At 45.5% G+C, this 25,869-nt stretch overlaps 4 non-coding genes across 4 annotated transcripts; 2 read left to right on the top strand and 2 right to left on the bottom strand.

The window, feature by feature from the left end:
* Positions 1-13,492: 13,492 nt before the first annotated feature.
* Trnaq-cug (transfer RNA glutamine (anticodon CUG)) lies at positions 13,493-13,564 on the bottom strand. Its single transcript has one exon. It is a non-coding gene; the product is annotated as a tRNA-Gln (tRNA).
* A 7-nt stretch (positions 13,565-13,571) lies between these two features.
* Positions 13,572-13,643, bottom strand: Trnae-cuc (transfer RNA glutamic acid (anticodon CUC)). Its single transcript has one exon. It is a non-coding gene; the product is annotated as a tRNA-Glu (tRNA).
* A 2,647-nt stretch (positions 13,644-16,290) lies between these two features.
* Trnae-cuc (transfer RNA glutamic acid (anticodon CUC)) lies at positions 16,291-16,362 on the top strand. The gene has a single exon. It is a non-coding gene; the product is annotated as a tRNA-Glu (tRNA).
* Positions 16,363-16,368: 6 nt separating this feature from the next.
* Positions 16,369-16,440, top strand: Trnaq-cug (transfer RNA glutamine (anticodon CUG)). The gene has a single exon. It is a non-coding gene; the product is annotated as a tRNA-Gln (tRNA).
* Positions 16,441-25,869: the final 9,429 nt, after the last annotated feature.

The raw sequence follows: 25,869 nt of genomic DNA, 5'->3' as shown, positions 1-25,869 counted from the left end.
GCTTAACGAAAGACGCCAGATGTTTTCTAAAGCAATGGTTTTCTAAACAATGAAAATTCACAGCGTACATGTAAAATTAAAGTGAGCTGCAAGTCGTCATAACTCATCGAACCTTTAGTATAAACGCGCCCGATCTCACGTCGGTGATGATGTACTGGGCAGAATTCACGGAAGATTCACGGTTTACCGATGAACCTCCGCAGCTTCGCCCACTCATCATCATTCACTCCGTGGATATGCTGTGATTTTTATTTAAGAAATCACTGTAGCAGCATTTATATGACAAAAATCTGTATTGACTAAAGAAAACAGCCTGTATATGGCGAAATAAACACACAAGCTGGCGCTATAACTTTTCTGACTCACGCAATAATGGCCTCGAGGAGTTACGGAGTCGCCCTCTATCGGACGCGCCTCGATTGCGTGTTAGGCAGGATACCGCCGGCGCGCTCCCCATAGGTTTTGCTGTCGGCGCTCTACAAAAACACCTCGCGGAAGCCCTTCAGGGCATTTCTGTCAGTACTTTCGAAATGAACTGTGTTCTTTACTGTCAAAATAATCATTTTCGACGAACTGAAAGCACAAGATAGTGTACAGTCGCTGTCTCTTTGCAGAAAACCGAGCACCCGCTTCACGCTGTCACCGCGTTGGAGACCCCTGAACCGGCTTCTTGCGTGAAAGGTAGTCACTCGCTGAGTGCAAACTATGTGAAATATCTCGTTAGAGTAGACTGCCTGTATAACCAAACGGAGCATAACAGAAAGAAGCCTCAAGCTAGCGATCGCACGGGTTCGCGACGACTGACGGTGCCTCTGCATGTATGAGCGTCTGCATGTATGTTCGTCTGATGGTTTCGCTTTTGCTACGAGCGCGTTTTGGCACCGCGCTGTGAATTTTAGGCCGCAAAATATGAGAATTTGTGAGTAAACAAACAACTACTGTTGCGCGGACGCTATCAGAGCAGTTCAAAAACAATTTCCCTACAACTGCGGCTTCCGTGCGCATGGCAACTTTGTGGTCTGCCGTCCCGACGATTCAGTGTTTTTTTTTTCTTTTTCGGTCTAAATTCGGGTACGTTTCAATGTCATTTGACAAGTTGTCTCGCACTGCGTATTGATCGGTCTTCTCAGCGGGCAAATGCCGCTGCTTCTGTTTCTTTATTCAGCGCATTCGTTTCGTTTGGTGCTCACACAAAACGTGAGCAAATGCGACGCCTTTTTTTAATGCTCCTTAATTATCGTTCCGTTTGCATTCCAGTGAACTTGCCGCTCTCTGTCATCAACAAATTCATACACCAAAGCTTCACCACTTCGAGATTGCTGGTGGAAGGAGAACCAGTCTACGAGACAGAGCATGTAGTAGCATGCGACGCCTAGGAAAATAATGAAAATACAGTAACGTTTGCCGGACTTGTTCTGCAAACGTCGGCTGTGAACTAGGACCCACATGAACTTGAAATAGCGGTGAATAAAATAGAAGGTATTGCAGCAACCAGCAGCCGCAAAACAGGATAATAATTATTTGGCGTGTACCCCAGCAATTTTGGCAACAGTGTCGAGTCTAACGCCAACAGGGTGGCATCTTTCCCACGTAAATAAATGAGGCTCCAAGAAAATACATGGGGTTGGCCGGTGGGCCGATCACGGAGGCAATGTAAAATTTATGTAGCTTATGAAGCAATGCATGCCTCATCAAATGGGAAGGTTGCCCGTCGGCGTCCCGCGTCGGTGATGCAAAAAATAATCATCACGGGATGGTGTCATCATATGACGTCATCATGACGTCACAGATCGCCAAAATATGTAGCGTTATTATGACATCACGTAATGTGACGTCACATGATGACGTATTAACACGTCATAGTCGATTTGCATTGCCTCCGTGATCGGTCACGGAGGCCGTGCAAAACCGCGTTAGGTGCAGAACGCTCTTGGAGGGGGGCGCGGGAGAATCAGTACATCGACTGACAAGAAGAAGATGGCTTTTGCCTTCTAGTCATCTTTAACGAATGCATAAGGGACCCTGGGCGTTTTCTATTCAACGTATCTAAACAATGACTTGCGCATCTGCAGCATTTTGTGGACGCTGAGCACGGGGCCGAGTATCAAGAGGTCGCATTGGAGAGTTCTGAGATGGCATCGCACGTGGTAAAAGGTAGCGCTTTTACCATCCTGTGGCAGATAAGCATCATTTGCCGGCGGGAAGCGTGCGCGAGCAATCGTCTCAGTGCGCGCTGTCTGCTACTCACCGAACATCGCAGGCCCGACGCAGTAACAAAAGTCTTCGTCGCGGAAGTGCTTGTTGCACACAAGACTCGTAGCAAATGGCTACTTGCCGGTTCTTATCTTTACAACCCATGCTTCACGCTGTTTCTTGTCCCGCGGTTACCAGTGCAGGCTGACACTGGGCTCCTTTGCGTAAGCGCGGCACTGCTGCACCGAGCGGTAGAGTCCCAAGTTCGTCGCCTTCGGAGGCAGCTACTCTATTACAATGGTTTCAATTGAGTAGAATATGAGAGAAAACTTCCGAATTTGAACAGACTGCAGCGCATGTGGGACTTTAAACTCGTTTTCAAAGCACGCGGCAGTGCTCCACAAGCAGCCGACGCGGCCGCTGAGACCACGTGATCCTGCCAAGCACGTCACGCCGACGGTGGCGCCGGCGTTTCCAGTGGTGGGCCTCGAGGCCAAAACTGATCGAACTACTTGTATTCGCGCCTAATTGTGCTGGTTTGTTAATAGGAATTCGTATATTTCATAGTTCGATGTGACTCGACATTCAATACACCTGTGTAACGCCGTTCATGACAGTTTCTTTCTGTGGATGCGGTCGTACGAATACTGCCCTTTGGACAGAAAATGTTGAAATATTCTGTTACTGACTGGCCAAGGATGTAAAGGGGATCGCTGAGGGTACAGCGCCAGCGCGTACGACGCAGCCGAGCTGAACGCGAGCTGAACCACCAAGAACGCGTGGATAGGCGCTTCCGTGAGTGTTTGCCGCAGGTGGTACGGCAACTGCACATATGTATCTCGCATGATTTGCGTTTTACTGGGTTCGCATCGCTCGGGGCAGCACGACATTTAAACGCATAGTGATGCAAACTGCGTCGCGTGTTCGGTTGGCATGTGCAGAGACTTCCTAACGCGCAATTGTACCGGCCATACCCGAACGAGCTACCATCCGAATCAAGGACGTTGATGAGTTCATTGTGGGTGGCGGTAGGAATTCGAAGAAGCGGCGAGTTACATTTCAAATCCAGCGCTTCACATGGTCACCCGTGTCATGCGCTTTAAATCCAGGAGCCATGACACAGTCAGCCAAGAATTTGCGGTCTTCAGTGAAAAATAAAAGTAGAGGGTCCATTATGCCTGTACATCTGGGAAAAATGCGCTGTAAAATAATATTTAAATCCTAAATAAGCCCTAGTAATCGCCGGCTATAAACCCGCCTACCGCTGGCGACCGTCATTTTGCCATGGAGTGCGTGACTTCATGTGCTGCATGGAACGGAGCCGTCGTCTGCTGCAAAATCAGCCGCCTTACAACAACACGCGGTCAGTGTATGTATTACTGCTGCGCCGCGGATCAAATTCAATTGAAATTCATATTTTATTTAGCACACAAAAACTGGAAGGTCGCCAATGCTAAAAGCCGAGGTGCATAATTCGAGGTGCATAATACGCAGTTACAAAAGCAAACATGAGAAATACAGACTAATTCATAAATCATTTAACAATGGATTATTTTCCAATAGATAGAAAAGAGTTTCCAGGCATCACAGTGCATCATCCATAGACCATATTATATACCGGGTGTTTTCAAGAAATGTGCCCGAAATTCTAAAAAATCAGGGAAATGCGATATTTGTTCGATGCCTTCACATTTACTTCTTATGTAGCGGCAGGCACCTTAAGATGGTTGAAGACATCATCTGGAACGGTAATTAAGAAAGTTAAATTAATTAACTTTTTAATTAGTGGAGTTAGGCGGTTATGTCAAATAGCAGAATTGAAGTTCTTCATACAAATAAACCATCGCAGCTTTGAGATATAGAAGAAGCGGCCTCTAGTAATTATTGTAGCGTAATCAAGCTCAACCAAAATCAACGGCGAAACCGAAGCCGATGCACCCGATGAGCGCCACAAGCAGACTATCAGAATGACGTCACTGTTCAAGACAACGATTACTGAGGTGTGGTTCTTCCGCGTTCGTTAACGTACGTGCGTCATGCGTGCTTTAATTGCAAGCGCAGCCCGCGCACCCACTCAACGAAGTCGGTTGATGGTTGATATATCATCATCATCATCATCATCATCATCCTCATCAGCCTGTCTACGCCCACTGCAGGGCAAAGGCCTTTCCCATGTTCCGCCAATCAACCCGGTCCTGTGCTTTCTGCTGCCACGTTATACCTGCAAACTTCTTAATCTCATCTACCCACCTAATTTTCTGTCTCCCCCTCACGCGTTTGCCATCTCTTGGAACCCAGTCAGTTACCCTTAACGACCACCGGTTATCCTGCCGACGTGCTACGTACCCGGCCCATATCCATTTGTTCTTCTTGATTTCAACTACGATATCCTTAACCCCCGTTTGTTCCCTGACCCACTCTGCTCTCTTCCTGTCTCTTAAGGTGACACCTATCATTTTCCTTTCCATCGCTCGCTGCGTCGTCCTCAATTTAAGTTGAACCCTCTTTGTAAGTCTGTTACTGACTGTTGATATATCTGAGGTTGATATATCGACGCTCACTCATTCTGGACGTCTCAGAAGAATATGGCAGTAGCGCTCTTCCGCGTTTCGGTTTCGGTTTCGCCGCTGAATTAGGGTGAATTTCATTACTTCGCAATTATTACTAGAGGTCGCTTTTTCATATTCTCAAAGCTGCAATGGATTCTTCGCATAAAGGACTTCTATTCTCCCTTTTAACATAACCGCCCAACTCCACTAATTAAAAGTAGGGTGATTCCACGAGAGATCGAACATGCCTGTCCGGTCGCAATTTTTGTTTTGCCTGGGTCTTTTATATGTTATGTGGGCACATTCAAAGTGCACGGAACTGAAAATTTTATTTCCAAGAAACGCTCCCAGCGCGCCAAAAAAATATTTGAAGGTGGCGGCGCGGGCCTCCTGTTTTTGCTCACTGCAATGTTTTCGGATTTTACGGCCGAATTTAACGCGAACTATAAACGATGTGTCGACAATTTTTTGTTGGTTTTAATACGCATTACTGTGAATTACATCCATGTTTTTTTCCAAGTATTTCAAGGAGCCTTTGCAACATTTATGCGGAAGATCGTTTTCCTACAGGCAGCGCAAAATAAGAAAAAAATAGTTAAAGAAGCGAGTTCTTTTCAAAAAAGTACATTTCCAAAAAATAAAAAAAGTCAGGCCTCAATTTTGACGACATTTTTTTGTTGAAGAGCGCTTATGTCAGTGAAAACACCGTGTTAATATGTATGTCCTCATTTGCTTTGTTGACGAGATTTAACGGGCCAAAATTACCCTTGCTCACTTCAGTGCGATTGATAGTTGTCATCAGCTTGCATTGCACGTAAATCTAGTTTTAATTATTTTCCTGCAGTAAAACTTTGCTCTGGTGTCTTGTCGTCAAGAAAAATGTATTCTCAACTTTAATGGTGTCTAGCGTTTGCGGGGGGGGGGGGGGGGGGGGGGGGGGGGGCTGCCGCTCTCTAAAGGCCCTAAACGCGTACGCAGTTTGCAGCTTACAATCTCAACTTACCCCGCCATATTCGCTAATCAAAAGCACGCGAGACAGCGCGAACACATGGTTAGGTCACTTGTCAAGACTCTCCTTGCACCGAATAAAGCATCCCGTATGCAGCGAAGGCCAACTTAATCTGTAACTAAATGCCACAATCAGCAGGAGCGCTGTTTATGCAGTTGTTTCTCACCTGCCTGCTTGCTCTCCCTTCCATTACATGCATTGTACGCTCCTAACCATCTTCCCCACTCGACGCACACTGTGCCTAAACAACATTGTAAAACGTTAGCTCAATGATTTCCGAGGCCGTTTATTTCACTTCCCGCTATCACATGTTTTCGGCGTCGCAGATAACGTCTTCCTGTATCATCTCGACCTTTACCTCAGCATTTCAGCAGCCAGAAAACGTGCGGTGCGGCATGATTAAGCCATGAGTGGCCGAAGCTGGCCCAATGTATGATGTTTTGTTGCCACTTTACTAAAGTGCTTTCCCACGTCGAGGACAGCAGAGGTCATTGGTGGCGCCAGACGGACATTACCCTTAGCTTTGACAATGAGTGCGGCCTACACATTAAATATTACAGCCCAAAGCGCTTAGACACCCTCAGTCATAACATGTTAAGCCGTGAGCAGTTCTGGAAGGCATTCATGACAGCTGCGCAGATGTGAGATAATTTGTGCGGCGCCGTTCAGTATAAACGTTTCGACTTGCTCTAGGTCTAGCTGTTCACTACACGCGATGCGCGCGGCCCATGGCTACGTCCGATTGTTTTGTGCCGATTATTTACGCGTTCACAAAAAGAAGATTGCTGAGGAAAATGTTTTCGTTGCGCATTTTTTTTCTTTGCTCTTTTTGTTGTTGCCTACCTCCAGAAGCTCTGTCATAGGCTCAGGATCTTCGCGACACCTGCGAGGTCTGTTTGCATTGCTTTACGCTCCTCAAGGAAAACCTGTCTACATCTAACCACGATGAGGTAGACCAGGCATTCCTTCAGGAAGAAGAAGCGATTGATATCTTGAACGCCCATCTTTCCTCTGATGATTGTAGACGAGGTTGTAGGCTGCAAACTGTTTACACGTTAGCCATTTAGAGGGCGGTAGCAGCCCACTTTTACACACGCTAGACACAAATAAAATCTGAGAACACATTTTTTCTTGACGAAAAGCCACCAGAGCAAGGTTTTGCTACAGCAGAATAATGAAAACTGCGATTTACGCACAATGCAAGCTAATAACCATCAGTCGCACTGAAGTGAGCACACACAGCAAGGGCCATTTTGGCCAGTTATATCTCTTAAACAAAGCAAATGAGGACATATGATATTAAAACCGTGTGTTCACTGACATAAGCGCTCTTCGATAAAAAAATTGTCGTCCAAATTGAGGCCGGAGTTTTTTTTATTTTATTTTTTGAAAATGTACTTTTTTTTAAAACTTGCTTTTTAACTATTTTTTTCTTTTTTTGCGCTGCCCGTAAGAAAATGATCTTTCGTATAAATGTTGCAAAGGCTCTTTTCTATAGTTGACACTGTTTTCAAGTTTCTGTTTGAAACAGCAAAGGCGCCAAGGCGCCTCAAACTTAGGACCCTTTTTTTATTTCTGCCGTGTTTGCCATTTTTTCACATTTTCTTCTTTTTGAGGACGGCATAAAAAAAGCATGGATGTAATTCACAGTAATGCGTATTAAAACTAGCAAAAAAATTTTCGACGCATCATTTATAGTTCGCGCTAAATTCGGCCGTGAAATCCGAAAACATTGCAGTGAGCAAAAACAGGCGGCCCGGGCCGCCACCTTCAAATATTTTTTTGGCGCGCTGGGAGCGTTTCTTGGAAATAAAATTTTCAGTTCCGTGCACTTTGAATGTGCCCACATAACATATAAAAAACCCAGGCTAAACAAAAATTGCGACCGGACAGGCATGTTCGATCTCTCGTGGAATCACCCAGTAAATTAATTTAACTTTCTTAATTACTGTTCCAAATGATTTATTTAGCCATCTTAAGATGCATGCGGCTACAGAAGAAATAATTGCGAAGGCATCGAACAAATATCGAATTTTCCTGACTTGTGAGAAGTTTGGACACAATTCATGGAACACCTTGCATAATTGACACATACACACTTATATATACATATATATAAAAACGTACAAATGTACTAATACGGCGATCTGGGCGAGTTGGTATATTAACATCTTCGGGTAAATGTGCAGCGTGGCACAGACAAAGGACAAGAAACGGACGAGTTTGTCTGTGCCGCGCTGCACATTTACCCGAAGATACACATAAAGACACATATACCATAAATATAACACAAGATAACCAAATGTAGCATGATGTAACATATACACTAGGCCAAACTATGAAAATATACAATAGACTATGAAAATAGTTTGTTCGGAATGTGCCTACGACGCCAGAGAACAGAAATGTGAGCGTCAGTTGTTGAAGCCACTGGAAATCGTTTAATTTCAATGGCAAGCTGAACATAGCCGAAATATCTCGATTGCACGCGCAGCTGACCACGGAACAAAATCGTTCGCCGGAGTGCAGACGCTCGCACAGCGAGCAGCTTGTTACGTCACGGCTCGCGAGCACGCCAGTGTTGCCTGACAGTCAGGCCGCTAGTGTGTTTTTACGCGCATTTAAATTAAGTGCATAGCCGAATGCTCTAAAAATTTCGCCAGCTTGCTTGTGAGCGCACAAGGATTAACCCACACTACACAGATTATGATCGAAAATTAGGTGCCGTGGCCCCTTACTCAAAGGGTTGTGACAATGGCTGCTTCCTTATTCGCCGTTTCTAACTGATATATTCGTGTGTGCATGCATAAATGCTCGTTTGCAATGCCCACTGATGAAGTGTTGCCATACTGATTTTTCTTCGTTGAAGCAAAATAAGGAGGGTGTCTTCGAAAGGACGTTCTCAGTGAAATGCTAGACGTTAATGCTTACGGTTTCTGCATTCCCCTTATGTTAACGGCTTAGACCGAAAAAAAAAAAAAAGATTAAGGCAGCGTCGCACTAGTGGTTCCAAGCCTGAAGGACGTGCGGAGCTGGGCAGCCTTCTTCGTTTCTCTTTGGTTTTCTCTTTCTTTCCTCCTCTCTTTGTCTCTTTTTCTCTTTTCCAGTTTTTCTGACTCTTTTTCTTTCTTTATTTCGATTAATTTTTATTTTTCTTCCTGTTTCCCCCCTTTCTTTCTCTCTCTTTCTATTTCTCGCTCGCTTCCTCTTTTTTTTTTCTATTTTTATACGTGGGTTTGCCTGTGTTATGCCAAGCCACGACAACATACGACAGCATACGACAGCCCAGGCCCCTAAAGTGCTCCGCACTTATCATCATCAAGGCGCTCGAAGAACAAGAGGAAGAAGACTTCTCCTTGGCGCGAGCGCGCGCTCGATATGCTACAGATGGCTATGCTATACATGATGATGATGAATCAACTTTTATTGAGCCCAAACCATATCGGTGGTGCACGCAGGCACCAAACATGGTTTTGTCTGCGTTATGCCAAGCGACGACAACATACGACAGCATACGACAGCATACGACAGCCCGGGCCCCTAAAGTGTTCTTCACTATAAAAAAAATTACCGTCCAAGCACTCCGTACAGATATTTAACCAGTGAATCTGAAACGTGCGGCCCCGGTGTTTATAACTGGGTTAATCCCGACGGTTCATTAAAGTCTTGCTCAATTATTGATTACATCTGCCCAGAAATCTTAATTGACGTTTGCCGCCCGTGTGTTCCCTTCATATTTAGTGGACCAGTGATGAGTAGTGGGATTTTCACGATTTCTGTGGTTTTCCAGTAGTTCATTCCTTTGGTGCTACCGTACTGGGTTTTAGTTACAGGAACGTTTGCGATGTCATATGTGATTTCCTACGTGAGAGAAATCGAATTGAATGTTACGGTTATCTAATATCAGTTTTTTTAACCATATTGGTTTATTATTACCTTTATTTCTCATTCCTTGATTATAGCACTGAGTTATTTTGTAAACTATCTATAACGATTCGCTTTAACTCTGTGTAGTGTACACGTACCTCACAGGAGTACGGCCACTAGCGTGGGTTCGGACTTAGCGAGCCACAGGGCCGCGTTTGCCGTCGCCTCGCGTGAACTAGCGCGCCGCTGCACACGTACGTTCGAGCGTAAAGGCGCCGAGCGCAACGCGGCAAGTACACAGTACTACTCTCGAGATCCGCAACAGTTTATTGCCTGCGGCAACACCACAAAACGCCGTACAACGCCCGCTCCCAAAGGCGGCGGGAGAAGCAAACAGGCTTCACCACGCCACGGGCGAAAATACAACACAAAGGGTGCCGCTAGCACGTCTCCGCGGGCAACGGGCTCACGGCGACACGCCGCTGAGAGAAAACGGGTCCCTCGCGACTAAGCTGCGTCCTCTTACGATCCGCGACCACAGGGCCCGATCGCTCGAGTGAGGGCAAACTCCGCGCGCGTTGGCTTCGATAGGTACGGTTTCGGCGTAGTATGACCACGCGCGAATGCACCGCACCGCTCTTCAGCGTAGCGTTCGGAAAAGGACAACGTAAGGTAAGCGCTCGCCGCTGGCGCAAGGCACCGTTAGCGAGTTCCGTCCGAGCGAGCCCAAAAGGGGAGCCGACGGACGGGAGAGAAAATACGTGCTTACCCTACGAGGTCCAGAGAGGGTCTCCCCCTTCCGCCGCACGAAACGTTTGGCGAGACGCGAAACTCGAGCGCAGCGCCCCCCGTCGAGGTCCGGCGCCGGGAGAGAGGAGGTTAACGTCACTCCCCGCTCGCCCAGCGCCGTAAGACGGCGGAGGAGAGGAACGGCATGATCGGACGTGGGGATGGCAGAAATAGGCGAAAACCAGCGCAATGGCGACGGGCAAGCCTCAATCCCCACTTCTGTCAGGCCCAGTTATTGTAATTGGAATAATCAATTTTGTAGGTCGGTCAGCAACCACATGGTAGAAAAAAAAGGGCTGTTCTTCCGCTACAACTCATATTTAGCATCTGCTTTACATATGCTGCCAACAACCTGGTAGAACTCAAGAAAGTGAGGTCTCGCGTGAACGAAGAAATTAGAGAAGTGCTCGCGCTGTTCCCGCAATTCGCTGAGCCAGCTTCCTTTTTCGCCCTGCAGATGTAGGGCACTTATCTTAGTTTTGTATGGAAATTTTGAATTTTGGCTATTGGGTACAGTGCTAGCCAATCGAAATAATTTTAAGTTATAACTTAATAAGTAGTAGTGAAATATTATTGAATACTAATTAATTAATTTTGATTGAAGAATGTGAACGCAGATTTTTTTCTTTCGCTTTTTGCACTACCATGACCATACGCATCTCAAATTACAAAAACCAGTTGCTTACATTGAACAGAATTGATTTGGGCCTGAAAGGATTAAAGAAAATGGAGCAGTGCAAGCCGTGTAATGCGTAGGACAGATAATGTATGGTATTTTTGTATGGACGCGCTGGGTGGCAGGGAAATGCACGCGCAGTCGAGGACGGCAGAGCATTACGTGGTGTAATTGGTTAAAATGGAAAATTTGCAGGCATAACACGGAACAAGCTAACGTAAGGGAGAAGTAATTGGACATAGCTGGGGAAAGTCCTCGTCCTGCAGTGGACCTCAAAATAGCCACATGGTGATGAGGAGTTTGGGATGACCGAGAAGAATATTGCACTTTCATGAATGGCCTGTGGATCCAACGCCCACTCGACAGGCGAATTCGTCGGTGCCATTGTGTAGCGAGTTTCTCTGTACAAAACAATGGGAACTAGCATCTTCCTCGTTCCGCTCTATACCGAGGCACTATTTCACGCGGGAAAGATAATGGGTCTGCATGAAAAATATTATCTCGAAGCCTTCTTTTCGCATGAACCATCAATTCAACAAGTAGAAGAATGTTTTCGTGTATACTGGTTTCGCTGACGGCGCCGATGGCACGGACGTTCGACGCATAAAGAAGGATGCGGAACAGAAGGTGTCTGGACAATCACATTTTATTTTTCTCCGAGATATGTCTAACAAAGAGAATCCGTACTATCTATAGTCCGCTCGTGTAGTCATTAACAAAGCTCTCCTTCTAGGTGATTTCGCCCCATTTAGCAAGATTACATTGGATCTTAGCCTTGAGTAAAGGAAAAATTAATCGCTGCTGCTTTAAAACCTCATGGCTGCATACATATATACCAGTGGGCTTATAAATATAGCGTACGAACTTCGCACTTCAACAAAATAATACGTGCGGGGTCATCGCTAAATCAAGTTTTCACTGTATATCTGCATGCATACAGCGTCACACTGAAGCGTATATTTATTTAGCTATTTATTTTTGCTACTTCATTTTCACATGTCGCATCGGGCTCTATATAGTCAAACAATTCGAGTAATGAGACGGGAGCAAGAATCCAAAAAACGCGAGAAAAAAATGCAGAACGCTGAACAAGACAGTTCTGCGTCCTTCCGAGTATCCCACCTCATTGTCTTATAGGCACAAAGCAGGAACCGTTGCAGTGAATCAACCACTCGGAGTTCCGGTGCTCGGAATAAACAACTGAACTCTGGACGATTGCGTTTTGTTATTGACGTTATTTGTATGCGGAATTGTCACAGCTTAATGGCGTTTTGCGCTACATTGCGCGCCGGCCGCTCTTCTTGGCACTTGATCCTCTCCCTCAAGTGAGCAACCACCTTTCTCTCTCTAATACAGGGACAGTGGGCTAATAAATATCTGCTTTCATTCATGAGTATACGTATATGCACGCGCAGTGACCTCATCGGGTACTCGCACATAGGCACCTGCGGCCTCGTCAAGTTCATTTGTCTGGCGATTAGTTATGCCTGACACAAACGCTTGTCATTAGAGCGTATACGCATAAACGTTTCACGATGGCAAGCTGCCAGAAATCGACGATTCATACAGGGTGTAAGTATACCGTCTGCTGCTCTCTCTTTTCTTTCGCTTTTGTTTTCACCAGCGAAGAAATGGCACGGCTGTCAGTATAAATCTTATCGTCCTCCGCCTATTCTTTTCCTTGCGATTCGCTTGTCCTGTGTTTTTCCTGGTTTATCTTCCTTCGTTATTTTCTTCGCATTCTAACGAAGGTTGCGCCTCGCAGCGGCAAGCCAATTGACCACTCCCATGAAACGGAATGTATGCGGCATCGTACAGATACCGCATCGTGTGTATATGTCAGCAGTTCCATTACAACCACACGCTTTGGGTAGACGAAAAATCCCGGCAGGAACATTCTCACAGTGACTGTCTAAATATGGCATTGGCAATCAGGCCACTAAGCGACACACCGCACTAGTCGAGGGAATGCCTCTCGAAGTGTTTGTCCAGTCGAAGTGCTGCGGCCGAAATTCGGGGGAATTGTCCTGATGCGAAACATTGCGTAAATCGTCGTAGCACGAAACGCCAACTCGTGTTTAGCTGGCGGTGTCAGTGCGTCAAGTGTCAGTGTGAAATGGAAACGCTTCAAGCTTTTCAACGTGCAATGGGCGCGAGAGTTAGCAATAGTACTAATCGCATCAAACGGCGTCGAGCTAAGCCTCACAAGCGCTCTCATTGATATGCCTCGTTTCTTTTTCTTTCTTTTTTCCTTCTTTTTTTTACTCTTCCGCCAGTAAGCGAAATGGTAAAAACAACAACAAAAGAAACGGACGTGTTCATGAATTCATCGTTCATTGAAAAAAAAACGAACATTAAAACTTATTTCGTACTATAGATTACCACGCTTGTGAAAAAAAAAAAAAAAACAGGTCTCACCGAGATTTGAACACGGATCGCTGGATTCAGAGTCCAGAGTGCTAACCGTTACACCATGAGACCACAACCCTTCCGACGCCGGGAATCGAACCCGGGCCTCCTGGGTGAGAGCCAGGTATCCTAGCCACTAGACCACGCCGGAGATGAGGGATGGCAGGACATATGGGCTAAAAGCGGCGTCGTTATACACGTGGAGAACAATGTATGTTAGGCTGTCTCGCATTTAAAAATAAGAAACGACGAAATAGCCAGAAAAAATTAATATCGCGTAGAACGACGTATGCGTTCGTAATAAAACCGGGAGGTGGCTTTCGAAGAGGAAGACGAGCGACATCACTGGGATGCACTTATTATTATTAATTGTTTTTGAGGGTGTCCGTATCCAATAGCCTTTGTTTGTTTGTTTGTTTGTTTGTTTGTTTGTTTGTTTGTTTGTTTGTTTGTTTGTTTGTTCACGTTCAAATCTTCTCCTAATTGAACGCCAGCTTCTTCGCTTCGCCTAATAGACGGTTTGCACCGAACACAGGAGTCACCGTGGACGCCATGTTCGGGTACTAACACGATCAGAACCTGCGTAAACGAGAAAAGGGACGTCACACGAAACGCATTTGACAACGTCGTGAGCAAGGATGGGGAAAGGAGGCGGTGCTCACAAACGCCAGTCGCCTTCCGGCCGCGTCTCCAACTGCAACATCACGACGACATGCAGGGGCTTCATCGTGGCCGCCTTGTACGGTCGTGACATCACCTGGAAATTAATTATTCGTCTTGTCCTTGATGGCGAGCTTCATTATTCCGTTTGATCCTGTAGCAACAGTGTGGAGGTGCTCCAATTTTTCCTCTCTGTTTTTGCTACTTTTATGTTCATTTTCTTATCACCTTCGGAGGTAAGCAGCAACTTGAGGTAAACAGCCTCCCTTATTCGTGGGGGAAACAATACATTGGGAAAACCGGGCGGTGCCTCAATGACCGGCTACGTGGACACTTAAATAGCGTAAGAAATGGCGCCGGTGGTTTCTTGGCGATTTATTGTCGGGATTGTGGCGGTCAACCTGCATTTAATCTTTGCACGATTGTGTCCCGTGGCAGTGCGCAGCTGATTCGCGAAATCACTGGGGCTGAGGCGAATGGAAAATCGGGTGACAAGTGCGTTAGTTCACCTTCACTGGTTTTCACCGACAAAGAACTGGACTTCTTGGCGGCGCCATCTTGTATCTCGGAACTGTTGTTTTATTCCGTGTGCAGGGTTGACCACATCAGGTGAACACCTTATTAGTATTCAAGCCAGTAACACTAGAACGCGAATTTTATTTCACGAGCGAAATGCCCCTTATACGACGTCTAATAATGGCGTCCATAAACGCAAAAATAATTATCTCAATTCGGTATTAAACATCAGCTTCTATGAGGCCTTGAATACTAATGAGGTGTTCACCTTAGATGTGGACGACCCTTTACACGCATGCGCCTTCTATATAGCGTCAATATATAACCAAGTGCATGCAAGCGTAGTCTATACTGCGTCAATATATAAATAGGTTCAGTGGCATAATAAATTTAGTTGAAAGATTGCGCTGGGCGTGTCTTCTTCTCTATTGTCCGCGTCTTTTTTGTTGCGCAATCGTGCTGAAGTACACCTCAAGTCAGGGGCGTAGCCAGAAATTTTTTTCGGGGGGGGGGGGGGTTCAACCATACTTTATGTATGTTCGTGCGTGCGTTTGTATGTGCGCGTGTATATATACGCCAGCAAAACCGAAAAATTTCGGGGGGGGGTTTGAACCCCCCAACCACCCCCCCCCCCCTGGCTACGCCCCTGCCTCAAGTTGCTGCTTACCTCCGAAGGTGGTAAAAAAATGAACATAAAAGCAGCAAAAACAGAGAGTAAAAAGTGGAGCACCTGCACGCTGTTGCTACAGGATCAAACGGAATAATGAAGCTCGCCATCAAGGACAAGATGAATAATTAATTTCCAGGTGATGTCATTACCGTACATGGCGGCCACGATGAAGCCCCTGCATGTCGTCGTTATGTTGCAGTTGGAGACGCGGCCGGAAGGCGACTGGCGTTTGTGAGCACCGCCTTCTTTCCCATCCTTGCACACGATGTTGTCGAATGCGTTCCGTGTGATCTCACTTTTCTCGTTTACGCAGGTTCTGATCGTGTTAGTACCCGAACATGGCGGCCACGGTGACTCCTGTGTTCGGCGCAAACTATCTATTAGGAGAAGCGAAGAATCGGCCAATCAGTTCGCAGAAGAATTGAACGTGAAAACAAACAAACAAACAAACAAACAAACAAACAAACAAACAAACAAACAAACAAACAAACAAATGATGATGATGATATCTGGGGTTTAACGTCCCAAAACCACAATATGATTATGAGAGACGCCGTAGTGGAGGGCTCCGGAAATTTCGACCATCTAGGCTTCTTTAACATGCACCTAAATCTAAGTACACGGGCCTCAAACATTTTCGCCTCAATCGAAAATGCAGCCGCCGCGGCCGGGATTCAATCCTGCGAATAAACAAACAAATGATATTGGATATGGACACCATCAAAAAACAATTAATAGTAATAAGCGCATCCCAGCGATGTCGGTCGTTTTCGTATTCTTTGAAAGCCACCTCCCGGTTTTGTTCCGAACGCATGTGCCGCTCTACGCGATATTAATTCTTTCCTGCTATTTCTGTGTTTCTTATTTTTAAATGTGAGAGAATGCGGCATACATTGTGTTCCACGTGTATAACAACACCACTTTTAGCCCATATGTGCCATCGACGGCCACCTCCGGCGTGGTCTAGTGGCTAGGATACCTGGCTCTCACCCAGGAGGCCCGGGTTCGATTCCCGGCGTCGGAAGGGTGTGGTCTCATGGTGTAACGGTTAGCACTCTGGACTCTGAATCCAGCGATCCGAGTTCAAATCTCGGTGAGACCTGTTTTTTTTTTTTTTTTTTTTTGCACAAGCGTGGCAATCTATAGTACGAAATAAGTTTTAATGTTCGTTTTTCTTCCAATGAACGACGATTTCATGGACACGTCCACTTGTTTCGTTGCTTTTTTTTTGTTTCTGCGGGCAATGCTCATTTCATATGTGAGATTTGTACACCTAAATCATTGTTATGCGGCAGCGCTACCAGGGTAATAACTTAATGAAGCAGGAACGGCAATTTAGAGCAAAAGATCGAAAAGCGATCGGTGACGACGTCACAATTAAGCAACTCGAAATATTAACAGTCGGACCGCTACAGTCACTGAGTGAATCGATCATTCTTCATAGGGAACATTGAAAGAATCGTGTGCATCTCCTGAAAACAGTAGGGGATGAGGTGGCTCTCCCCTTTTGTCACGTCAAGTGTTGGATGGACATGCATCACTCACGGGCGTAGACAGGAAGCGAAGTGCACGTATCTTACCATTTATGTATCCTCTTCCCCCTCCGAAACTTCTTTGCACCATAAAATGGAGCCTTAGAACTAGCCAACCTTTGGGCAACCAGTGCGTGACATAGCATACGTATGTCAAGTCATGCTGTTTACACTAGGGAGAATTCATAACAATACCCAAGAGCTGGGTAACCAATCTTGGTTTTATGTGACTAAATACGGTACATGTCCCGGCCTTTGTTCTTCATGTCGTGTCATTTATGTCATATACATTCAGATATCCACACCACAGAAATTATTGAAATGACACCTTGTCATTTAAGCCATTCATATCAAGTCATGCATCACGTGCATAGCGTGTCATTCATGATATGTCATGTGATTCATGTCTTGACACATCATTTATTACCGCAGGTTTGTTAGGCGTACATGCACATTCTCGCAGAAACCATGTTACGATGGCTTCACGACATGTGCATCAGGTCATATAAACCATTCATGTCAGCATGTAATACATGACGTTCATGTAATGACCTACCATTCATGCTGCGTCATGTGGCCACATTCTGGTACACAGCAACGTAATAAAGCGATTACCGTGCCATCAAGATGTTATCTTGACATTTATATCATGACGTACATGAGATTCGTGTCACGAATTTCATGTTATATGACCGGTCATTATGCTTGTCATGCGCTTATGTCATGCCATGTCATGCCAATTTGGTTTATATCAAGTTATCGAAACGGCCACCAGAACACAAGGACGTAGGCTGCTCGATCACGATTTACATGAAATGCATGTCATGATATTCTTGCCACGACCCGTCATTTGTGTTGCTCATACGCTTATGTAATGCTATGAAAATTTTCGTATATAATCAAGTTAATGAAATGACCACGGGAGGACAAATTCAAAGACAGACAGACAGACAGACAGACAGACAGACAGACAGACAGACAGACAGACAGACAGACAGACAGACAGACAGACAGACAGGTAGGTAGGTAGGTAGGTAGGTAGGTAGGTAGGTAGGTAGGTAGGTAGGTAGGTAGGTAGGTAGGTAGGTAGGTAGGTAGGTAGGTAGGTAGGTAGGTAGGTGGGTAGGTAGGTAGGTAGGTAGGTAGGTAGGTAGGTAGGTAGGTTCGCTAAGAATCATTTGGCGCTTAAAAATTTACGCCTCTCACGCACAGCACCCTAGCAGTTGACCGTGACCCATTCAGCGAGGGAACAGCACAGCAGCAGCCACAGTCAGCAAAACGCAGAGAGGTTGGCTTCTGAGCGCTGTTTTCGCCTTGAAGCAGCATGTTCGTGCGTGCGTCCTATTACAGTGTGCAAAATTGGGCTAGTTGGTTTAACTTCATTGTTTAAACAGCGCAAAACGACAAAGACACGGAAGGAGGACTCAGCGCCTTTCCTGTGTAGTCCTCCTTCTCGTGTCTTCGTCTTTTTGCGCTGTTTAAACAATGAAGTGCGTCCTATTATTCTGTCATAATCAATGCGCGCCAACCTCTTCAGGATCAGTGAAAAAGTGACGCCCTGAACTGGGCGACGCGCTAGAGGCAAGGTGTTTATTTTTGCCGCAGAGGGGTTTAAAGAGCAATGTCGCCGCGGCGCGTGGTTGCCCTGTCACGTGGGTGTGTTCAGATAAGGACAGGAGGGTGCGGGCTATTTTTAGTTTTACACGAAATTTTTTATGAGATGGTAAAATGTCTCTATAGAAAGAAATCAACCTTCGTTTTGCGAAAATTAGCGCGAATCCCTCTAAAAATTTTCATATTTCACTGCAGGCATTAAAAAGCACTTTGGCGACTTTTGGATTTCACAACTTTGGAGCAATATCACTAAAAAATCAACGCATTGTGGCCACCAAAATTAATTTTTTGTAAGTTTACATCGATAGTACCATTGGACTACGGAAAGTTAAATTTATGTCACTCACAGTACGTTTTTGAAAAGTTGCCAAGCTTTGATTTTTGAGCAACTGCCTCTGGCTGGCCCCAAATTCAGGGGTCTTTTTTCGCCTTTTTCGCTAAGGCAATGAAGCTGAAACTATTTTGCACATGTCATTGAAATAGCTTTTGCTAAATAAGAAAAAAAGCATGCAATTACATAGCATATTTATTTCTTTATAAAATCCCAAGTATGCCATAATTGAAGAAATAGTGAAAATTCCAACGTTTTAGGCACATTTTTTAAAAATAATCTTTGTCAACTTTTATTAAAATAATGAAGAACACCCAATCATGACTGCTAAATATAGTGCTACAAAAAATGTTGCATGATTTTATTTTAAGTGAGGAGATTAAGCATATTATAAAAAGACCTTTGTATGATCTTCCCAGCGATGCGTGGCATTCTTATAATAAAATAAATTTGATAGATATATTTATTTCTTAGCCCATTTATCTGGCTTTTGTAAGGGCGAGTGACTCGGATTGTGTCTTCTTTGCCCATTTTGAGTGACACAAGAACTGAGCTTGAAATTTTAGCGCTCCTCTACTACGGTACGTTGAGGTAGCAGTCACGCGAGAGCCCGTACAGCAGGACCAGACTGCAATAAAACACCACAAGTCAGACGGGGAAACAAGAGTTCGTATGACGGTCAAGCTCTCCGAGAACTCGTGACGGAGAACGCATGCCCATGATGAAATACAGGACTCACCGCGGCGCTCCTGCAAGGGTTGTACTCAGAGAGGAGAGAGCGTTCCCCTCGCCTCTGAAATTATGCTTGTTGGATGTGGCCGTCTTGATAACGAGCTCAAACAAAAAAGACGTGTCGAGTTGTACATGTGCCAATTATACAGTTTTTTCTTTCTTTCTGGGGTTCTTACTCTCGTGTCGAGCTCTACTGAAGAGAATCAGTTAATTCGAGAGTATATCACACAGACTATGCAGAGTGTGTAAGAAGCCCACTGGAAGCGGCTCTGTTAATACAAGTGCTGGTGTCAAGACATCTGCTGGGATTCGGTTACTGAGTTTTCGTTGTTCCGCTAAGCTCTTGCCTACACCGCCAAGTGAGTGCGCCTTCCACTCACTGTAACATACCGTATCACCGAGAGCTCGCAAATTCTTCAGCATGGCACAGCACAATTGTGATGGCAAGATTTCCTAAACGAAATTGCTGCTCCGACTACTTAAAGAGGCACAAGCGGAAGGTCAAGTTTCAAAGGAATCTTCACAGTGTTAAAAAGAGTTAGCAATTGACAATCTAGAAAAAGTGCTGGAGGCTGTCACAGCCCTCAAAGTGCATGAATCGCACTTTTTGTGCAAAAGAGAAAAAAAAAACGCGGACCTTAATTTTCATGCCCTCTTTTTCCACCATTCGCCTTCAAGCAAAAGCAAGAAATTGGGTCTAGGCGTATTAACACTACGATAATTTTTTCCCGTACTGTCAGGCAGACAATAATTAAAACTCTTTTGCGTTAGATACGTGGTGTAGACGTGAAGTAAAATGGTTCACGTGTAGACAAGCTTTGCTCTCTACACAACGTGCTTTCAAAGTTTACGTTTTCCGACTCGCTAAGGACATTATTTAGGTTGTATCAGCTACCATTTCTTCTGTATGAAAAATAATGTTGAAAACAGTCGCATTTATGTTTTGTAAGGATTTTTTATGTCTGATATAAATATTCAAGAGGAAATAAAGAAACATTTGGTGCCAAATTGCAAATTTCCTCATCTGAAAATGCTCAGCTGGCTCATCGACTGCAGAGGGGTCATCGCCTTTTCCACGGACTTCTATGTTGTTCTTGTACGGAGAGAACACTTGAAGTAGCGGTTGCAATTGTAGGTCATTGCCAGAAAATGGTTCTCCCGAAAACTCGTAAAGAGGAGCCCTGAAAATTCAAGCTCAGCTCTTCTCTCACCCAAAATGGGAAAAAAAGACGCAATCCCAGTCACTCGTCCTTACTACAACAACAAAAGAAAAGGGAGCTAAGAATTAAATATGTCTATGAAATTTATTTATCACAAGAATGCCACACATCGCTGGGAAGACCATACGTATGGGTCTTAGTTTCTCACGTAAATTGAAATAATGCAATATATCTTCGCGGCAATATTATGAAAAGTCGTGGTTACGTATTCTTCATTACTTTCGTAAAAATCGACGTCTATTTTTAAACGTTCCTGGAACGTTGCAATTTTCGCTATTTTTGCAATTATGGCATTTTTGAGATTTAATAAAGAAAGAAATACGTGGTGCAGATGCACACTTTTTTTCTTAATTATCGTTTCATCGCGCGCGAAAGAAGACCCCTGAATTTGGGGTCAGCCAGAGGCAGTTGGTAAAAAATCGAAGTTTGGCAATTTTGCAAACGACGTACTGTGTGTGACATGAATTTAACTTGACGTGGGCCAAGGTGACTTTTGGTGTAGACTTACGCAAAATTAATCTTGATGGCCACAATGCGTCAATTTTGAGTGTTAGGTCTCCATAGTTGTGAAATCTTAAAGTTGCAAAAATGCTTTTTATCCCTCCTAGCTGTAGCGAAATATTAATCTTTTCCCCAAAAATTCGTGCTAATTTTGGCAAAACGAAGGTTGATTTCTTTCTGTAGAGACGGTTTGCCAGGTGATATAAAAATTTCGTGGAAAACTAAAAATAATCAGGACCCCCCTTGGTCTGTCCTTATCTGAACACACCCACGTGGTATATTTTTCTGTTGAGCGTGTTTTAACACGTGCAAACAAGAGCCATGCAAAAAATAGCGAGTCGCAAACAATTGAAATAAGTGTTTTCTAAGTTGATCAGACTCGTAGTGTTGACGTATCTGCCGTAAGCAGTACAGTATAAATATTAATTAATTAACTAGGAATAACGCAAAAGTAGGTACTAGACGTTTCTTCAGGTTATTTATAAAGACGTGCAATTGGTTTCAAGGCTCTCATTTTTTTAAAGCATGGCGACTTACAGCTAGAACACCCTGCATATAAATTCGGCACGTTTAATTATGTTGAGATTCGGTGGTCGGCGGCGCCTGCAGTGCCTCAAAAGGGGCGAAACGTGTAGGAGGGTTGTCGCGCCCACTCTATTATCACTGTTTTGCTTTGAAGTCATAGATTCTAACTGCAGAGAGATGAACATTTTCAAACATGACCTTTTATGGGAACCTTGACAACATAGGCGTGCGCAGGGTTCCCCATCAGGGGACGCAAAGGTTCATTGCAGCCCCCCCCCCCCCCCCACCTTTAAGGTAACTAGAAGGGTCAATGTACGGGGCAGGTTCTGCGTCCCCTCTCTTATGTGATTAGGGGGGGGGGGGCTGCCCCCCTGTGCGCACGCCTATGCTTGACAATGTGCCCGTCGTTGTCGAACTGATGACGTCAGTAAGACGGTTCATCAGCGTAGACAGGATGCGAGGCAGTATGGGCAGTATGAGTCGTTCTGAGATGTCCTCGGGCGGCGGTAAGTGGTCTGGTATTCGTAGGAGTGGAATTTAAGGGCTCGTTTTTCTTTGTTATACACAAACTTGATGAGAACCAACAGACAATCAAGCCAAGAAAAGTGTAGGTGACGTTATTTGTAGTAATTATGATATAAATGTGAAAAAATTAAAGTGGGCGAACATACAACTTGCAGCCCGCAGGGAACGAACCTGCGCCCTTCGAATAACGCGTCCAATGCTCTACCGATTGAGCTACGGCGGCGCTCGTCCTCCCGTCCACTCTATAGGGTATACCTGCGCACTTAAACCTGGCAATGTTAGTCAGCGCCGCTGGTAGCCATGACGACGAGCGTGAAACACTCTTTTTTTGCCCACTGGCGTCACTTGGCACGCGATCCTTTTTACGAGCTAGATGCTGACCAATAATCCCTCGCATGCTACCTGACGGCATCATGTCTGCCAGAACAAGACCCCCCGATTCGAAAGATGCATAAGCGTGACATATTTATAATTGTTGGGGCTTAACGTCCCAAAGCCACGACGACTATGACGGACGCCGTAGTGGAGGGCTTCGGAAATGTCGACCACCTGGGTTTCTTTAACGTGCACTTAAATCTATGCTTAACATATTTACACAACAGCACAAGAGGATCGTCACACGTAAACAAAAAAGTTAAATTCGTGCATGTAGTTTAATAAGGATCGGTGGAACTGTCCATGCATCCACCCTTGTAAGTGAATGTATCCTCCCTGAGAGGAACCGGATGATGACCGGTTGCGCTGAGGTGGTGAGGGCGCGCTTGCCCTAGACCCGGGTACGACCGCAGCAAGTGCGTCAGATCCACTGCAGTGATGGAAGTTTTAGAAAAGGAACATGTGGTTCCATGCGCTATCTGCATTGTCTAAAAAAAAAAAACACACTTTGTATGAAGCGTGCGTCAATACAATCGTAGTTCATTATACCTTCTCTTAGGTTTATTCTCGGAGGATGCTTCTCTTTCAAGGTGTTCGTCGTAAAATTCACCACTTCAAGTCTTAAGAGTATCAATTATTATTATGATTGTTTGATTTGAATTCATAGAAAACAGGAAGACACAGAGGAAATATGGAGGGAACAAGCTGACAGGTGCCACCTAAAGGGGAACAACGCCTGCCTGGTCCTTCGGGAAGGGGAAACAGAGGAAATGAAGATGGGGGGAAAGAAAGAGGAAAGGAAAGAAGAAAAGAAAAAAACAAACAGCACAGACGTAAACACGAATAAGCGGTCACATGGCAAAATGTCTATAAACGCGAGGCCAAATCGGTATTGTTTAAGAAAGCAAGTAAGGCTCGATGGGCCTGGTCACACCGAGCAGCACAACCACCCGGGAACAGGCAATCATCAAGGTTCGTACACTTAAGACCAATAAGTCCATATTCCCTGAAGAGCAGTGCTCCCTGCATAACGAATGCGGGAGCGGGACGCTCAAAAAATCATGTGTTCTAGTGCCTCACAGGAGCCACACGACGTACGTGACGGACTGTTCACACATTATTGACGGTATAATCGCTCACGCACTAATACAGAGCCAATTCTTAGCTTATATAAGAGGGCTCTGTCACGACGAGGCAATCCACGACCACGAATACGGGGAGGGAACAATCCGCTTGCGACACGCTAATCAGGGTGCTGCTTTAGAAGATGTCGGCGGATCAACAGACGAGCGTTGTCAAACAGGCATGAAATTTCTTGGTAGTCACACTCGTTGTGGGCACAACTTGAAGCAAGGTGATCAGCCTCTTCATTCCCAGCAATACCCACCTGCGAAGGTATCCACTGGCAAATGAGGGACACCCCACGAGAAATAACTTTTGCGGCAGATTTTACAATACTGCATGTAAGTGGACCGTCGGAGTCTTTTCTCGACAGTCTGCTAAGGGCAGCACGAGAGTCTGTAAGTATGACAACCTTTGATGCTCGTAGTTCTTGAACGTATTTCAGAGGAACATCAATCGCTGATAGTTCCGCACTTGTTGGTGAAGATGGATGCGGTATACGAAACACCCGTCTGATGTTAGTCGAAGGGTAATAGAAAGAATCGTCAAATTCTTCAAATAAATGCGACTGGGCCAAGTGAAATAACGCTGCCTCGAGGAAAAGGGAAAAAGGATGTCGTTGCTTGCCAGCCGATAGCAACGGTGCAGCTGTTATCTGCGTGGTAAGAACGCCCACAATGGCGGCCTGACGTCGAGTCGGGATCGATGCGCTTGAATACTGAACTAGCTGTGTAAAACTTGATGAAAGTTATCTCAAAAGATAGGCACCTCAAGAGAACCAAAACAACGTTTTATTACAGTAGAGTGTACTAGAACAGGGGAGTACTCGGAACGGCCGCAGCACCAATGTACAGAAAGTGAAGCCCAAACAGGGTCAATCCACCTGCAGCGCTGCGATCGGTAGTCTGCAATGTGTCGTCGTTTAAGAGCTGCGCGCGGCTCCGGCAAAGTGGTGCAGGAGTAGAATGCCCACTTCCCACTCAAAAGGTCCGGGTTGGTTCGAATCGCAGCTGTAGATGGCGTATTTTTATTCTTAGTGTCATTTTTCACAGCTGTGTTGGTTTTTTACTTTCTTTCTTAAAACTAGCTTCTGTTGCTAGGTATTGCTACAAAAAGTAAGGTAAAATGTGAAATCTTGTTTCGAGTATCATCTTCGCGAGAATCTCGGAGGCCATACTTTACGTTTTTGTTCAATCCCGGTGGGTGGCGCTGCAAATAACTGCGCTCGTTGTCAAATTTATTCTGTTTTACGTTTTGCGTTACTTTTTGAACCAACACGTAGCAACTTAAGCTAGTTTTAAGAAACAAAGGAAAACCAATACAGCTACAAAAGGTGACACTAAGAATAAAAACCCACCATCCGTAGCTGCGATTCGAACCAGGGCCTTTTGAGTGGGAAGCGGCCATTCTACCCCTGCACCATTTCTGCGGAGCCGCGCACATCTCTTAAAGGGGTCATGAAGCACCCCTTGGGCTGATTGAAAAAACACATCCTGCGGAAAGCTGACACGGCTATGAACTGCTCTGCCAAATATTACAGTCGTGCGCGCCGCGTAATGGCCACAAGCGGAGCGCGAAGTTGCCGTTTCCCCAGGCACCCTCTTTTCAAACAGAGGCCGGTTCTCACTCTCGTCGGTGGGCAGGGCGTCTGTCCGCTGTACGTCGCAGAGACATAGCACGCTTATTGGCCGATAGCCGACGTAAATCGAGAGCGGCGTTCGGATCAGATGCGCTTCTTGCCGCGGGGTGCCGTCACTTGCCGGCGCCCTCCTCAGTACACGGTAGCCGCACTCGCGCAAGCGAATCACAGCGGGAGAGCGATCGCGTTTCATGACGCGCGCTGGCGTAACTTCTTTCCCCCATGCCATCCCTCCCTGTCTAGCTTCCAGTGCGCTCGTCGGCACGAGAAAAGAGAGAAAGCGCTGGGAGCGTGCGCCAAACCCCCGTAACTCCGCTGATTCTTGACGGATTCGAGAAATTTTTGCGGCAATCGATTCGGGAGGCAGTACACTCCGATACTGAGGCCATTAGATCATTACTTGGAAAAGTGGTTC

This window comes from Rhipicephalus sanguineus, chromosome 1 (assembly GCF_013339695.2).
Source record: "Rhipicephalus sanguineus isolate Rsan-2018 chromosome 1, BIME_Rsan_1.4, whole genome shotgun sequence".
Lineage (NCBI taxonomy): Eukaryota > Metazoa > Arthropoda > Arachnida > Ixodida > Ixodidae > Rhipicephalus > Rhipicephalus sanguineus.
This window is presented reverse-complemented; position numbering and strand designations above follow the sequence as displayed.